General features: G+C 38.5%; 1 protein-coding gene across 1 annotated transcript in view; it reads right to left on the bottom strand.

Annotated features, from left to right (window-relative positions):
* Positions 1-15,370, bottom strand: part of LOC128636188 (phospholipase B1, membrane-associated) — a 100,433-nt gene that overhangs the window by 82,237 nt on the left and 2,826 nt on the right. The gene's annotated exons all lie outside the window — the stretch shown is intronic.

Raw genomic sequence — 15,370 nt, 5'->3', positions numbered from 1 at the left:
GCTTCTGAAGCGTGATCATCGAACAATCAAGCGTTTCATTCAAAATAGTCAACAGGGTCGCAAGAAGCGTGTGGAAAAACCAAGGCGCAAAATAACTGCCCATGAACTGAGAAAAGTCAAGCGTGCAGCTGCCAAGATGCCACTTGCCACCAGTTTGGCCATATTTCAGAGCTGCAACATCACTGGAGTGCCCAAAAGCACAAGGTGTGCAATGCTCAGAGACATGGCCAAGGTAAGAAAGGCTGAAAGACGACCACCACTGAACAAGACACACAAGCTGAAACGTCAAGACTGGGCCAAGAAATATCTCAAGACTGATTTTTCTAAGGTTTTATGGACTGATGAAATGAGAGTGAGTCTTGATGGGCCAGATGGATGGGCCCGTGGCTGGATTGGTAAAGGGCAGAGAGCTCCAGTCCAACTCAGACGCCAGCAAGGTGGAGGTGGAGTACTGGTTTGGGCTGGTATCATCAAAGATGAGCTTGTGGGGCCTTTTCGGGTTGAGGATGGAGTCAAGCTCAACTCCCAGTCCTACTGCCAGTTTCTGGAAGACACCTTCTTCAAGCAGTGGTACAGGAAGAAGTCTGCATCCTTCAAGAAAAACATGATTTTCATGCAGGACAATGCTCCATCACACGCATCCAAGTACTCCACAGCGTGGCTGGCAAGAAAGGGTATAAAAGAAGAAAATCTAATGACATGGCCTCCTTGTTCACCTGATCTGAACCCCATTGAGAACCTGTGGTCCATCATCAAATGTGAGATTTACAAGGAGGGAAAACAGTACACCTCTCTGAACAGTGTCTGGGAGGCTGTGGTTGCTGCTGCACGCAATGTTGATGGTGAACAGATCAAAACACTGACAGAATCCATGGATGGCAGGCTTTTGAGTGTCCTTGCAAAGAAAGGTGGCTATATTGGTCACTGATTTGTTTTTGTTTTGTTTTTGAATGTCAGAAATGTATATTTGTGAATGTTGAGATGTTATATTGGTTTCACTGGTAAAAATAAATAATTGAAATGGGTATATATTTGTTTTTTGTTAAGTTGCCTAATAATTATGCACAGTAATAGTCACCTGCACCCACAGATATCCCCCTAAAATAGCTATAACTAAAAACAAACTAAAAACTACTCCCAAAACTATTCAGCTTTGATATTAATGAGTTTTTTGGGTTCATTGAGAACATGGTTGTTGTTCAATAATAAAATTGATCCTCAAAAATACAACTTGCCTAATAATTCTGCACTCCCTGTATATATATATATACATATACTGTGTGTGTGTGTGTGTGTGTGTGTGTATATGTGTGTGTATATGTATATATATATATATATATATATATATATATATATATATATATATATATATATATATATATATATAATTTGTGTGTATATACATACTGTATATACTGTGTGTGTGCTGGTAAATATCATTAATAATATCTGTACAAGTAATGTACTGCTTGGCACTCAAACTTATTGTCACGTAAAGGCTTATTTGATCATTAGTAGGGTCATTGGTAGAGCTACACATGCAAACAGTGTCCACTGGCTGGGTCATATGTGGGAGACATTCCTGAGATATGACCAATGTAACCCCTGCACTGACATAAATCTGGTAAATGTAACTGCTGCGGCACTGCCAGACATCTTATAAATGTAACCCCTATACTCCTTGAGATATGACACATGTAACCGCTGCACTTCCAGAAATATAAACAAATCTAACTCCTGCACAGCCAGAGATCTGATAAATGTAACCCCTGGACTGCCACAGTAGGTCTGCTCTTATTTTGACTCTTATACATGCTTTTTAAATGCGTGCCCCCTCGTGAAAAAAAATGCCCCCCCATTTCATTCGTTCTGGAGCCGACCCTGCATCTGCATTTGGAAGCAGCACAGAGTTTATCAGCAGTTTTAAGGACCATTACACTCAACAACAGTGTATAAAATGTTTCATTTTTGAAAGTATAACATATTGCAATAGATATTCATTAATTATTTTGCTGCATTTTGCTGTAAAATACATCTGAAAAATTGTGCTGGTTCCCATGGAGGATTTGGTTATCATTTCTTTTTTCCTGTGGATTCTTTGTTTAACCTGTAGCTATTTCTTCCTTTAAGGTGGATTAGAGGTTTTGCATCAACAATCTTAATACAAAAAAAATATTTGCAATAGCAGTGGACATACTAGGTAGTTTAGGATTGAATATTATTATGTATATATAAATATATATTTATATTTAGGGATGTCGCGAACCTAAAAATTTTGGTTCGCGAACGGCGGACTCGAACTTCGGCAACTGTTCGTGAACCGGCGAACCGGGCGAACCGCCATTGACTTCAATAGGCAGGCGAACTTTAAAACCAATAGGGACTCTTTCTGGCCACAATAGTGATGGAAAAGTTGTTTCAAGGGGACTAACACCTGGACTGTGGCATGCCGGAGGGGGATCCATGGCAAAACTCCCACGGAAAATTACATAGTTGATACAGAGTCTGGTTTTAAGCCATAAAGGGCATAAATCACCTAACATTCCTAAATTGTTTGGAATAACGTGCTTTAAAACAGATATGAGTGGTGGCACTAGTTGGCAAGTGGGCCTGGCACACACGCTGGCAGGCAGGCAGGCAACTGCAATTAGATTACACTAGCAGACTGATGTTTCACAGTCAAAAAAGTTTTTTTTTTAAATATTTACACTACTGTTACAACAAATATGAGTGGTGGCACTAACTTGGCAAGTGGGCCTGGCACACACGCTGGCAGGCAACTGCAATTAGATTACACTAGCAGACTGATGTTTCACAGTCAAAAAAGTTTTTTTAAAAATATTTACACTACTGTTATAACAAATATGATTGGTGGCACTAGTTGGCAAGTGGGCCTGGCGCACACGCTGGCAGGCAGGCAACTGTAATTAGATTACTAGCTGACTGATGTTTCACAGTCAAATTTTTTTTTTTTTAAATATTTACAATACTGTTATAACAAATATGATGGGTGGCACTAGTTGGCAAGTGGGCCTGGCACACACGCTGGCAGGCAGGCAACTGCAATTCAATTGCACTAGCAGACTGATGTTTCACAGTCAAAAAAGTTTTTATTTTAAATATTTACACTACTGTTACAACAAATATGAGTGGTGCCACTAACTTGGCAAGTGGGCCTGGCATACACAGGCAACTACAATTAGATTACACTAACAGACTGATGTGTCACAGTCAAAAAAGTTTTTATTTAAAATATTTACACTACTGTTATAACAAATATGATTGGTGGCACTAGTTGGAAAGTGGGCCTGGCACACACGCTGGCAGGCAGGCAACTGCAATTAAATAACACTAGCAGACTGATGTAAAAGTTTTTTTTTTAAAAAAAGTTACACTAATGTTACACCAGATATGAGTGGTGGCACTGAGGATGGAAGTAGGCACAGTATATGCTGGGAGCCTGACACACAGGCTGGCACTAGTGGCAGGCTGGCCTGGCAACTAAAATGAAATAACACTAGAAGACTGATGTAAAAGTTTTTTTTAAAAAAAGATACACTAATGTTACAACAGATAGGAGTGGTGGCACCGAGGATGGAAGTAGGCACAGTATATGCTGTGAGCCTGACACACAGGCTGGCACTAGTGGCAGGCTGGCCTGGCAACTGCAATTAAATAACACTAGCAGACTGATGTAAAAGTTTTTTTTTACAAAATTTAAACTAATGTTACACCAGATAGGAGTGGTGGCACTGAGGATGGAAGTAGGCACAGTATATTATGCTGGGAGCCTGATACACAGGCTGGCACTAGTGGCACGCTGGCCTGGCAACTAAAATTAAATAACAATAGCAGATTGATGTAAAAGTTACACCAGATATGAGTGGTGGAAAACAGAGCTATTAATCACAGTATATGCTGTGAGCCTGACACACAGGCCTGATGGAAAATGAAATTAGATTACACTAGCAAAGTGATGTAAAAGTTTTTGTTTTTTAAATTTACACTAATGTTAACCAAATATCAGTGGTGGCACAGAAGAATTAATCACAGTATATGCTGTGAGCCTCACACACAGGCTGACAGGCAGGCAAATGCAAATAAAATTACAGAAAAAAAAAAAAAAAGACTGATGTTCTAGCCCTAAAAAGGGCTTTTTGGGGTGCTGTCCTTACAGCAGAGATCAGATGAGTCCTTCAGGACTGTAGTGGACACTGAATACACTAGCCTAGCTATAAATTTCCCTATAAAATTAACAGCAGCAGCACTAAACCTCCTCTCACTAAGAATGCAGGATCGTAATGATTCTAAAATGGCTGCTGCCCAGTAGCTGGGAGGGTCTGGGAGGGGATGTCTGCTGCTGATTGGCTGAAATGTGTCATCAGACTGTGAGACACAGGGTCAATGATGACGAATAGGGGGCGGATCGAACATCGCATATGTTCGCCCGCCGCGGCGAACGCGAACAAGCTAAGATCGCCGGGAACTGTTCTCCGGCGAACAGTTCGCGACATCACCATTTATATTTAGCTATTAGATAGGAATATATGGCTGTTTAAATGCCTGTTTAATAAATGATTATTAATTGACTAAGCTGAATCAGTGCTAAACCACCTTAAAGGGACACTAAACCCAATTTTTTTCTTTCATGATTCAGATAGAGCATGCAATTTTAAGCAACTTTATAATTTACTCCTATTATCACATTTTCTTAATTCTCTTGGTATCTTTATTTGAAAAGCAAGAATGTCGCTTAGGAGCCGACCCATTTTTGGTTCTGCACCTGGGTAGAGCTTGCTGAACCAAAAATGGGCCAGCTATTAAGCTTAGATTCCTGCTTTATCAAATAAAGATAGCAAGAGGACAAAGACAAATTGATAATAGGAGTAAATTAGAAAATTGTTTAAAATTGCAGGCTCTATCTGAATCATGAAAGAAAAACATGTGTTTAGTATCCCTTTTAAGGGAAGAGAAGAGAGCAGGCTACCCTAGTCCTTTCCTTGAACGGACATGAAATTTTTCTTTCATGGTTCAGATAGAGAATATAATTTTAAACAACTTTCCAAATCACTTCTATTATCTAATTTGCCTAATTCCCTTGGTATCCTCTTTTGAAGAAACAGCAATGCACATGAGCCAATAACATGAGGCATATATGAGCAGCCACCAATCAGCAGTTCCCGAGTCTATCAATAAATGCTTTTCAACTAAGGATACCAAAAGAACAAAAATAAATTAGATAACAGAAGTAAATTGGAAAATGCAAATCGGATTTAGTGTAGTAAATATTAGGGAGAAAAGCGCCATATATGTAAAACAAAGTGGTGATTTAGCACAGTGTTTCTCAACCGCGGTCCTCAAGTAACCCCAACAGGCCTGGTTTTCATTATAGCTGAACCACTGCACAGGTGAAATAATCAGCTGATCAGTAATCAGCTGATCAGTAACCATGGTTACTAACTTGTTCTCACCGATCAGCTGATTATTTCACCTGTGCACTGGTTCAGCTATAATGAAAACCAGGCCTGTTGGGGTTACTTGAGGACCGCAGTTGAGAAACACTGATTTAGCACACTGAGATATTGATAATTTATGTTATTATTAACAGCTAAATGGATTTTGACCTTAGAATAATTAAATGCTGAGATTATTGCAGGGTCATTGAGTAAGAATTGTATCTTACTAATTAAAGGTAGATTGAACAACAAACAACAACAGCAGCAACAAGTATACTGTGCTATAGGTGCCTTGCTATTGTTGTATATTTACATCCACATAAAACATGCAATAATGTATCTTTTTTACAAAAGACAAAGACTAAGCTTCAAAACAGAATCAAGTCACTAGCCGGAGTCTAGGTGGCAACTGGCAAGCCCATCCGAGGAGCCAAAGTAAAAGAAGAGGAGCAAGTGAGGAACAGAAAGGGAGCAGTAATACAGAAGAGATGTAAGGGAAAGGAAATTAAGCAACAGTGTCTTGGAGAGCAAACAAAATAACCAAGTACCATTCTGAGTTTGCACTGGAATTTATAGGGTCTGCTCTAGTAAAGATGCATGTCCAGCGAGAATACCTGTGCATTGCTTTGTATGCAAATGTGCCAGTATGTGTCAATGTATGATGGAATGCAGTCATTTCACTTGTGTGTGGACATTGACATTACAGGAAATGACTGTGGTTTCAATATAGCAAGCACGATAATATAGTAGATGAGGTTGAAAGAAGACAGAAGATAATACATGAGCAGCAGTGTCCAGTAGACGTGTAGTTAATAACAACTGAGCAGTAGAGTCCAGTAGAGGTGTAGTTAAAGGGATAGTAAACACCAAAAATGTTATTGTTTAAAAAGATAGATAATCCCTTTATTTACCATTCCAAAGTTTTGCATAACCAACACTGTTATATTAATATACTTTTTACCTCTGTAGTTACCTTGTATCTAAAGCTTCTGCTGACTGCCTCCATATCGCAGATCTTTTGACCGTCTTGCATTTTAAGTAATTAGTGCTGACTCCTAAATAACTTCACGTGCATGAGCACAGTGTTATCTATATGAAACACATGAACTAACGCCCTCTAGCTGTGAAAAACTGTCAAATGCTTTCAGATGAGAGGCGGCCTTCAAGGGCTTAGAAATTAGCATATGAGCCTACCTAGGTTTAGCTTTCAACTAAGAATAACTAAATAACTAAGCAAATTTGATGATAGAAGCAAATTAGAAAGTTGTTTACATTCACATGCCCTATCTGAATCATGAAAGTTTAATTTGGACTTTACTATTCCTTTAATAACTAGATAATAATTAAGCGGTAGAGTCCAGTAGAGGTGCAATTAATAACCAGATATTAATTGTAAAATAGCAAGTGAAATTTTATTGGCTATTCAAATCAGCCAATAGAATTTCACTTGCTCTCATCCTATTGGCTGATTTGAACAGCCAATAGGATTTGAGTAGCTCTCATCCTATTGGATGATTTGATATTGAAGAATCAAATCAGCCAATAGGAATTCAAGGGACTCCATCTTTAATCGCGTGCCTTGAATTCACTATTCAGTGTACGGTGGAGATCATACGAAGAGGATCCTCCATGCTCCATGGTCGCTGGTCTGCAGTTCCAGGGTCGACGGTCTTCAGCTCCGCGGTTTACAGTCTTCAGCACAGCTCCGCGCAGGATGTTCCTGGAAGAAGAAGAGGTTGCGCTTTGAAGAAGACTTAACCGCCTGGAACAGGACCTTCTCCGCCGGACTTCAGGAACTGTGAGTACCAACCTGGGGGTTAGAGTTAGTATTTTTTAAGGGTTTTTTGGGGGGGTTGTTTTATTTAGATTAGGGATGGGCAGTAAAAGAGCTAAATGCCCTTTTAAGGGCAATGCCCAAACAAATGTCCTTTTCAGGGCAATGGGTAGTTTAGGTTTTTTAGTGTTAGGTTCTTTTATTTTGGGGAGTGGGGGGCTTTAATGTTAGGTGGGACTTATGTATATTTTTTGTAAAAGAGCTGATTATCTTGGGGCAATGCCCTGCAAAAAGCCCTTTTAAGGGCTACTGGTAGTTTATTCTTAGAGTAGGGGGTGTTTTTATTTTGGGATTCTTTTTTATTTTCATAGGGATTAGGTTTAATTTTGTTAAATTTGGTAATTTTTTTTATTTTCTGTAATATTAGCTTTTTTTTATTTTTTGTAAACTTACGCCTAGATTACGAGTTTTGCGTTAACAGGGGTGCGGTGCTAACGAGCAGTTTATGATCACCGCTCACTTGCAGACAATGCTGGTATTACGGGATTTTACAAACCCGGCGATAGCCGCAAAAAAGTGAGCGAAGAGCAAAATTTATCTCCACATCTCACCTCAATACCAGCGCTGCTTACGTTAGCAGTGAGCTTTCACCATAAGAATCAATGGGGGAAAGCCGGCTGAAAATAACCTAACACCTGCAAAAAGCAGCGTAAAGCTCCTAACGCAGCCCCATTGATTCCTATGGGGAAACACATTTTATGTCTACACCTAACACCCTAACATGAACCCCGAGTCTAAACACCCCTAATCTTACACTTATTAACCCCTAATCTGCCGCCCCTGACATCGCCAACACCTGCATTATATTATTAAACCCTAATCTGCCGCTCCGGACACCGCCACCACCTACATTATACTTATGAACCCCTAATCCGCCGCCCCCAACATCGCCGACACCTACATTTTATTTATTAACCCCTACCCTGCTGCCCCCAATGTCGCCGCCATCTACCTACATTTATTAACCCCTAATCTGCCACCCCCAATGTCGCCGCCACTATAATAAAGTTATTAACCCCTAACCCTAACCCTAACACCCCCTAACTTAAATATAATTAAAATAAATCTAAATAAAATTACTACACTTAACTAACGGCTAGATTACGAGTTTTTGTCGGTAATGGTGTGTGGGGCTAACAAGCATTTTTTTTCTCAACGCTCACTTAAGACAACGCTGGTATTACAGGTTTTTTAGCCGCAGAAAAGTGAGCGGAGAGCAAAATTTAGCTCCACATCTCACTGGAATACCAGAGCTGCTTACGGTAGCGGTGAGCTGGTAAAATGTGCTTGTGCACGATTTCCCCATAGGAATCAATGGGGGAGAGCCAGCTGAAAAAACCAGCGTTCAGCTTCTAACGCAGCCCCATTGATTCCTATGGGAAAATACTTTTTATGTCTACACCTAACACGAACCCCGAGTCTAAACACCCCTAATCTTACACTTATTAACCCCTAATCTGCCGCCCCCGACATCGCCGCAACCTACATTATAATATTAACCCCCAATCTGCCGCTCTGGACACCGCCGCCACCTACATTATACTTATGAACCCCTAATCTGTCTCCCCCAACATCGCCGACACCTACATTATAGTTATTAACCCCTATTCTGCAGCCCCCAATGTCGTCGCAACCTACCTACAATTATTGACCCCTAATCTGCCGCCGCCAACGTCGCCACCACTATAATAAAGTTATTAACCCCTAAATCTAGGTCTAACCCTAACACCCCCCTAACTTAAATATAATTTAAATACATCTAAATAAAATTACTATTATTAACTAAATTATTCCTATTTAAAACTAAATACTTACCTATAAAATAAACCCTAAGCTAGCTACAATATAACAAATAGTTGCATTGTAGCTAGTTTAGGATTTATTTTTATTTTACAGGCAACTTTGTATTTATTTTAACTAGGTACAATAGTTATTAAATAGTTATTAACTATTTAATAACTACCTAGTTAAAATAAGTACAAATTTACCTGTAAAATAAACCCTAACCTAAGTTACAATTACACCTAACACTACACTATAATTAAATAAATTACCTAAACTAACTACAATTAAATTAAAGAGACTAAAGTACGAAACCCCCAGCCACTAAATTACAGAAAATAATAAAATAATTACAAGTTTTTAAACTAATTACACCTAATCTAATCCCCCTAATAAAATAAAAAAGCCCCCCAAAATAATAAAAATCCCTACCCTACAAAATTAAATTACAAATAGCCCTTAAAAGGGCCTTTTGCGGGGCATTGCCCCAAATTAATCAGCTTTTTTACCTGTAAAAAAAAAATACAATACCCTCCCAACATTACAACCCACCACCCACAAGCCCAACTCTACTCTAAAACCCACCCAATCCCCCCTTAATAAAACCTAACACTAACCCCTTGAAGATCACCCTACCTTGAGACGTCTTCACCCAACCGGGCAGAAGTGGTCCTCCAGATGGCCAGAAGTCTTCATCCGATCCAGGCAGAAGAGGACCTCCAGACAGGCAGAGGTCTTCATCCAGGCAGCATCTTCTATCTTCATCCATCCGGAGCGGAGCGGAGCGGGTCCATCTTCAAGCCATCCGACGTGGAGCATCCTCTTCCATCCGAAGACTAACACTAAATGACGGTACCTTTAAGTGACGTCATCCAAGATGGCGTCCCTTCAATTCCGATTGGCTGATAGAATTCTATCAGCCAATTGTAATTAAGGTATTAAAAATCCTATTAGCTGATCCAATCAGCCAATAGGATTGAGCTTGCATTCTATTGGCTGTTCCGATCAGCCAATAGAATGTGAGCTCAATCCTATTGGCTGATTGGATCAGCCAATAGGATTGAACTTCAATCCTATTGGCTGATTGCATCAGCCAATAGGATTTTTTCTACCTTAATTCCGATTGGCGGATAGAATCAGCCAATCGGAATTGAAGGGACGCCATCTTGGATGACGTCACATAAAGGTACCGTCATTTAGTGTTAGTCGTCGGATGGAAGAGGATGCTCCGCATCGGATAGCTTGAAGATGGACCCGCTCTGCGCCGGATGGATGAAGATAGAAGATGCCACCTGGATGAAGACTTCTGCCCATCTGGAGGTCCTCTTCTGCCCGGATCGGATGAAGACTTCTGGCCGTCTGGAGGACCACTTCTGCCCGGTTGGGTGAAGACATCTCCCGGTAGGGTGATCTTCAAGGGGTTAGTGTTAGGTTTTTTTAAGGGGGGATTGGGTGGGTTTTAGAGTAGGGTTGGTTGTGTGGGTGGTGGGTTTTAATGTTGGGGGGGATTGTAAACATTTTTTACAGGTAAAAGAGCTGATTACTTTGGGGCAATGCCCCGCAAAAGGTTCTTTTAAGGGCTATTTGTAATTTAGTGTAGGATATGGATTTTTTTTTATTTTGGGGGGCTTTTTTATTTTGTTAGGGGATTAGAGTAGGTGTAATTAGTTTAAAAATCTTGTAATTTCTTTATTATTTTCTGTAATTTAGTGTTTGTTTTTTTCGTAATTTTATTTAATCGTAATTAATTGTATTTAATTTAGGTAATTAATTTAATTGTAGTGTAGTGTTAGGTGCAATTGTAACTTAGGTTAGGTTTTATTTTACAGGTAAATTTGACTTTATTTCAACTAGGTAGTTATTAAATAGTTAATAACTATTTAATAACTATTGTACCTAGTTAAAATAAATACAAAGTTGCCTGTAAAATAAAAATAAACCCTAAGCTAGCTACTATTAGTTATATTGTAGCTAACTTATTTTATAGTATTTAGTTTTAAATAGGAATAATTTAGTTAATTGCATTAATTTTATTTAGATTTATTGTAATTATATTTAAGTTAGGGGGTGTTAGGGTTAGACTTAGGTTTAGGGGTTAATACATTTAATATAGTGGCGGCAAGGTTGGGAGCGGCAGATTAGGGGTTAATAAATGTAGGTAGGTGGTGGCGATGTTAGGGCCGGCAGATTAGGGGTTAATAATATTTAACCAATGTTTGCGAGGCGGGAGTGCGGCGGTTTAGGGGTTAATATGTTTATTATAGTGGCGGCAATGTCCGGTTCGACAGATTAGGGGTTAAAATATTTATTTTAGTGTTTGTGATGTGGGAGGGCCTTGGTTTAGGGGTTAATAGGTAGTTTATAGGTGTAAGTGTACTTTTTAGCACTTTAGTTAAGAGTTTTATGCTACGGCGTTGTAGTGTAAAACTCTTAACTACTAACTTTCAAATGCGGTACCAGGCTTGACAGGAGAGGGTCTACCGCTCACTTTTGGTCAGACTCATAATACCAACGCTATGCAAGTCTCATTGAAAATATAGGATATGCAATTGACGTAAGTGGATTTGCGGTATTTCCGAGTCTGACCAAGAAAAGTGAGCGGTACACCTGTACCTGAGTACCTGCAAGACTTGTAATACCAGCGGGCGTTAAAAAGCAGCGTTAGGACCTCTTAACGCTGCTTTTTAACCCTAACGCACAACTCATAATCTAGGCCTTATTTTTTTTTTTTTTTTTGTATCTTTAGAATGTATTAGTTTAGGTAATATGGGTTTATTTATTGAGGTGTTAGGTTAGGGGTTGTAGCTTAAATTCTTATATAAAAGAAGAATTACAAAATATGTTGTTTCTACATCTGTAGTTTAAAAAATAATTAGACTGCCCTCTGGGCAGGCTTATCGACTAGTAAATACATAATTCTACAAATATCTGATGGTATTTAAGTACAATATAAAGATATATACAAAACACAGAAGGGAACTGCACTCTCATACCGGACCGGGTACACATCCCATGACCCTGCAACATGCTCAGCCCTGGGTGCCACTGCATTGTGTGGCTGTTTTAGGGTCCCAGGTATTGGAAAGGACCTTGACGAGGTACCTGGGCTTGTCCCATTTGGCCAGATGCGGTAACTAACCTTTCCATTTTTGCTTTTAAATCTTAGCTGAGAGCTTGTAAGTGAGTGCTGGGTTTTCTCTGTGTGTTATATAAAGATATAAATATATACAGATATATAGGAATATCCATTTAAAAATACTTAGAGCATATTCTGCTACCTGCATATTTACAGTAAATACCCACTATAACACTTTATTAAAAATGAATGTTGCATAAATTTGCTTTAACATGTTTTTATCCACTTGACTGCAAAGGGCTCCAATGCACTTAATTATATGTCTAGATATGTATACATACATTTTTATGTGTTTTTACGTGTATATATGTCTGTAAATACACATATAAATATATAAATACATATGTACACAAATATAAACATATATATACAGTATATACACATACAAAAACAGATTTATACATGTGCATGTATGTATCTCTATGCTAATGCCCTTTGCAGTCCCAGGGTACTAGATAGTCCATGTTGTGAACCCAGAGGGTAAGACCAACCTTATTGTGAATCTAGGGGGGGGGGGGGGAGGCCACTCCGTACCATCAAGAGAAGGTAATCTCCCTCCATACTGTGAAAACGGGGGAGGCCAAACCTCCTAAGGGGGATGGTCCTTCCATGCTTACAAGCTGGGTAATAATGGAATTATACAATCATCTAGGTGATTGCACTCTTTTACAGCAAAGCCAGTGGCAGGGGAATGGCGTTTATATTGCCATAATATGCATATTGCTAAGTCAGGGAGATCCGTACTCTCAAACTAACGGGATAGAGAATGCTTACGTCTAAGCTAGGGTATAGAATACCCATACTGCCAAGTCAGGGGGATAGACTATCCACATTACTATACCAGAAGCATAAACCATCCATGTGTTGGGATGTTTATGAATATTAATAATAACACAATTATCATATATTAATAATTCACTCAAATTAATAATATCTAAGTTCTGACAGGTGTAATATTATAAGCACAGTGATTACATATATAATAGATGTATTACAATATTAGTAAAGTACAAAACAAGCTATATAAATATTCAAATTAATTAAAAATTAACCAAATCATCTGTTACACCATGAGATATGGACACAATAGTATTGGAAAAGTACATTTTGACCAGAGTGAATTAAATGACAGCTATCACAGTTAAGATTTTCTAGAACAGTTCATCATAAAACAGCAGTACTAATGAATACCACAAATGGCTAATTAGCAGATTTCTCCTATTGAGTATGAAACAAAAATTACTATCAACCAGGCTTTTGTTATAACATTGCAATAGCTTAATACTGTTTACTAAGTCTGATTATTAGATATAGCATGATTGACAATAAAACAAATATAGCAATTAGAAGCTTTATAGTGATTCATCAACTGCCCAGCATTTATCAGCAAATACTACGTAGCTCAAATTGAATATAACCTTAGAACACTTTATAATAATTTAAAATATTTCATCAATATTTACTAAAGGACCTTTAAGGGAAGACATTTTATTAGTCGAGCGGACATGCATACGCTGTTGGCATTTAACATTGCACAAGCATTTCTAGTGAAATGCTTGTGCAATGCCGCTCATCGCCCCAATGCCACCAATCGACCGCTAGCAGTGGCTGTTAATCATCCCGATCGGATCAAGGGCACCAATCAGGAAGCTCTATGAGAATGTTAACCAATCAATGCAACAGCAGTGAATACAATATGGCTAAAATGTGAATACAATTTCTGAAAATACCTTAGAATAATTTAAAATCAATTTAGTAATATCTATTACAGAACCCCTTTATCTTGAATATTACATTTTCTTAACGCAAAGATAATTGTTATTTAGAAGATAACCATCTACAACATATTACATTGTAAGTATAAAACACTCTTTTAATCACAATAATAACTTCAGAGAAATCCCAGTTTTTATATCAGTACTGCTTTAAAGAAATTTTAACTATAGTGCTTATAACAATATTCAGCTGTATTGTACATTACCAATCCCAATTTCAGCAATATGGAAACCAGTCTCTGTGTGTACTTATACCCAAATGCATTTTCGTGCAATTTCCTTTTATGTTGCAATGAGTGTACCTAGCATTATGATGCATATGGGGTACATGATATTACTGGCTGGTATTGATGCAGCTAATTATGGTAATCTTATATTTTATGATATATATTTTAGAGATGTGCATTAGTTTTCGGATGAATGCACATTCGTCACGAAAATCAAATTTTTATTTTATTTTTACGAAACGAAAATCCAAATGAAGGCACCAATAATTTTTTTTTATGTTCTGTATAATGATTCAATATTTCTCATATCTGTGTGTCTTGGCAATACATTTTGTAACATTAAAAGACATAATTTTCATAGGTGGCATTCCATATAGATTCATATTGAATATGTGACTTGTTCTGTATGCAAGTTACCACATTTTTCAATTAAAATCCTTGTGTAGACAAGGGGGCCAATTTATTATGGCATGAATGGGGCCAAATACCCCTGTTTCCGTGCGAGCCTTCAGGCTCGCCGGAAACAGGAGTTAAGAAGCAGCGGCCGATTGGCTGCGAATCTGCAGGGGGCGGCATTGCACAAGCAGTTCACCAGAACTGCTTGTGCAATGTTAAATGCCAACAGCGTATGCTGTCGGCATTCAGGGATGTCTGGCGTACATGATATGCTACAGTGTATCATGTTCGCCAGACATTGATAAATCTGCCCCATGATGTCTAAGGTCAGTTTATTAAACACAGGGACGTAGTTAATGATCTAGACAGTTCCCTTGATTGGTGTTCCAATGAGTAATACCCTTCAGCCTGTGTGTCTCCCTTGTGGCATCAGCACATCAGGGTGTCTTCCTGAGATCTGTCCCCTTTCAGAGAAGTTACTCCATTCATCTGATAATTACATTTAACAGAGTTAAATTTGTATAACTCAGTAAAAATATTCTAGGTAAGAAATTTTTATGTATCCAGTTTAGATAGAATATGTGGCACTGAAAATACAATCTGGTTATTAATATAGTAAAACGGATATTATGGGTCTCTGGAGACATGAGATGTGGAATGGTGTCAGTAAATAGTTCTGTGTCAAATGGTAAAATCTTTTGATATAAAGTTAGAAGGTTTTTGCTCCTATGGGCTCAATTAATCAAGCCTTTCGCCTCCCTATG

The sequence above is a fragment of the Bombina bombina genome, chromosome 1, assembly GCF_027579735.1.
Source record: "Bombina bombina isolate aBomBom1 chromosome 1, aBomBom1.pri, whole genome shotgun sequence".
NCBI classification, from domain to species: Eukaryota; Metazoa; Chordata; class Amphibia; order Anura; family Bombinatoridae; genus Bombina; species Bombina bombina.
The sequence above is the reverse complement of the archived record's forward strand: the minus strand, read 5'-3'. Positions and strand labels throughout refer to the sequence as shown.